Source organism: Festucalex cinctus, chromosome 12 (assembly GCF_051991245.1).
Source record: "Festucalex cinctus isolate MCC-2025b chromosome 12, RoL_Fcin_1.0, whole genome shotgun sequence".
Classification (NCBI taxonomy): Eukaryota; Metazoa; Chordata; class Actinopteri; order Syngnathiformes; family Syngnathidae; genus Festucalex; species Festucalex cinctus.
Genome location: NC_135422.1, coordinates 9,539,081 through 9,539,514, shown reverse-complemented (window position 1 = coordinate 9,539,514; position 434 = coordinate 9,539,081).

The window sequence follows — 434 nt, the reverse complement described above, 5'->3', positions numbered from 1 at the left end:
TCAACACAGACGTTTCCTCTTTTTGCGTCTCTATTATAGGGACAGACTGGGAACAGAATTTGTTGCGGGCGGTGTAGTGGGGGGTTGGATGAGACGATAGATATGCACTGAATCATATTCGTTCATCTGGGGGAGATGGCCGACATCCAGTAATCAGTAATTACTATTTGTCATTCGTCACCAGGGGACAGGAGTCTGCACGGCGGCCAGCAATATGCGAAGATTAATATATAGAGAAAGGATGTTTTGGGGTTCGGGAAGGCGTGGGAGGTGAAAATGGATCAGCCGTTCGGGAAAGTCCCGAAAATCCTGAAGGCCATTCTGCCCCAGGTTATTATAATTTTCTTGAAGATACTTTATGTCGGAGAATGTATCCTTTTACGAGGACAGAATGGTCCTACTTGTAAATTGGAGTTATGATCCATATCAAGGCA